Below are 2,474 nucleotides of genomic sequence, written 5' to 3'. Positions count from 1 at the left end.
GTTGATTTTGAAGGAATTGCAATGGAATTTCACGCGTTTCGTTGGCAAGAATTGGAATGTAAGCTCGCAAAAGAATTGAAATCTACGTGTTGGGGGTGTCGGTCGTGAAAACGACAATTGTGGCATGGTGAGGTTGGGGTCAAGGTGGGTGGTGGTTCGTGACTAGGGATGATGATGCCAGTAGGGTGGTGGAAAGATAAAATTAATTGTTGATGAAGACATTGGTGGTGGCAATAATGATGGTGGTGGCGGGAGTGTTAACATTGGGCATGGTCAGGTTGGCAGAGGTGGTGAGGGTGGGGGAGGTGGTGTTGATTAAATTGGATGTAAATGTTATTTTTGTCTTTTTAAAACCAAATTATAAAATCTGTTATAAAATAGAGTTCAAAATTTTCATTTATGTCTAGGAATTATGAAATCACTCAAACGTGGAATTCGACGAAATCCATCCAATTAATTCCATGAACCAAACATCATCATTAAATTTGGTGAAAGGATTTTGTCATTCTAATTTCATTTAAACCTTTCAGATTTTGCGAAAACAAGAATTTGTTGTTAATTATCTATATGCTTTTTCTCAACATTTGCATCCTATGAAAGTATGACATTACCTAGAGTGTTCCAATACTTTTTCATGACATTACCGAGACCCGAGATTATCATTATCTGGTCCTCATTATTCTTTTATTTTCTTACCTCGGCGTTCATTTTAGTTAGTTTAATAAAAGGGAAAAGTCTAAAAACCCAATGGACTTTAGTGTTTGGAATGATTAAGTCCTTCGACAATTTTTTTGGAATAAATAAGTCATTGGACATTTGAAAACTTGTTAAATAATTCTTTGGACTTTCTAAAACCTGTTAGATACATTTTTATGACCTATAAAAGTTGTTAATATGGTAAAATAAGGGAAAAAATTGGGGGGAAAACCAATTGACTTTTATATTTTGAATGATTAAGTTCATAACTATTTTTTATACCAAACAAATACTTACATCTATAAAATGAAACAAAATTTTCAAATAAAAAAGGATTTAAAAAAATTACTGATTAATTTATTTTAATTAAAAATAAATATATTCCATATAAGATTTCTTAAATAAAAAAAGATTTAAAAAGAATTGTTGATGAAATTTATTTTAATTAAAAATAAAATATATTCTGTTGATGATTCTTCAAATTAAAAAAATAAAAAATAATTTAATTAAATTTACTGACGGATTAACGATAAAACTTAACTAAATACATAATTAATTAAAATTCATCGCTAGTTTTTGTTGGTATATATGTGCATGGATTACTTATATCTAATTGATGACTAACTTGACCACCGTCAGACGCTCTAAAATAGTAACGTGTTAATAAGTATGAAATATCGTGGTTGAATCTTGTCGGTGATATCATTTCACCGACGGATTAGAGACGAATTTTAATTAATTATGTATTTAGTTAAATTTTATCGTTAATCCGTCAGTAATTTAATCAAATTATTTCCTATTTTTTTAATTTGAAAAATCACCAACATAGAATATTTTATTTTTAATTGAAAGAAATTTCATTAATAATCATTTTTAGATTTTTTTTATTTGAAAAATCACTGACATAAAATATTTTATTTTTAATTAAAATAAATTTCATCAATAATTTTTTTAAATGTAAGTATTTTTTTGTAAATATAAGTATTTTTTTCGTTTATTTATTTCATTTTATAGATGTGAAAACTTTTTTGGTTTAAAAAATGTTTAGGGATTTAATCGTTCAAAATATGAAAGTCTATTGGTATATTTCAGATTTTTTTCCATTATTTTACCACATTAACCGGTCGTATAGGTCATAAGAATTTATCTAACAGATTTTGAAATGTCGAAGGAGTTATTTAATATGTTTTGAAATGTCCAACGGCTTATTTGTTCCAAAAAATTATCGAAGAAATTAATCATTTCAAACAATAAAGTCCATTGGGTTTTTTTTAGACTTTTCCCTTAATAAAATTATCCTTGATTGATAATTAGGTCATAGTTTATAGGTGATCCATGTTTAGTTCATCGTATCCATGTGATTAATCCATATGTTACACAGCCTCATTTTTTGAATATGAATTCATCCACCTTTGGGTAATTGTAATCGGATGACTTATGAATGGGTAATTTTCTAAAAAATTATCACATAAATAATATTTTAAGAACTGAAGTTATAAACTTCATTTTATTTATAAAAAAAAGGTTAAAAAGACAAACACTTAAGACTTTGCAAAGACGATTAGTGTCACAAGAACTAAGAAAACCATGAACACCCAAACTAAAATTATTTAAGACTAATAGATCGAAGAAGCCATTGATGATGATCTCGATCAAACTCAAACCCTAGCACCAAGAATCAAGCCAGAATCCTTCAACTTCTCATCAGTAATTCCATCAATACGTTGTCTCATCTCCTCACTCAAATGGTTTTTCCAATCTCCAACCTCTCCTTTCCT

The sequence above is a fragment of the Cynara cardunculus genome (genome assembly GCF_001531365.2).
Source record: "Cynara cardunculus var. scolymus isolate 2C chromosome LG 4, CcrdV1, whole genome shotgun sequence".
In the NCBI taxonomy this organism is placed as follows: Eukaryota; Viridiplantae; Streptophyta; class Magnoliopsida; order Asterales; family Asteraceae; genus Cynara; species Cynara cardunculus.
This window is presented reverse-complemented; position numbering follows the sequence as displayed.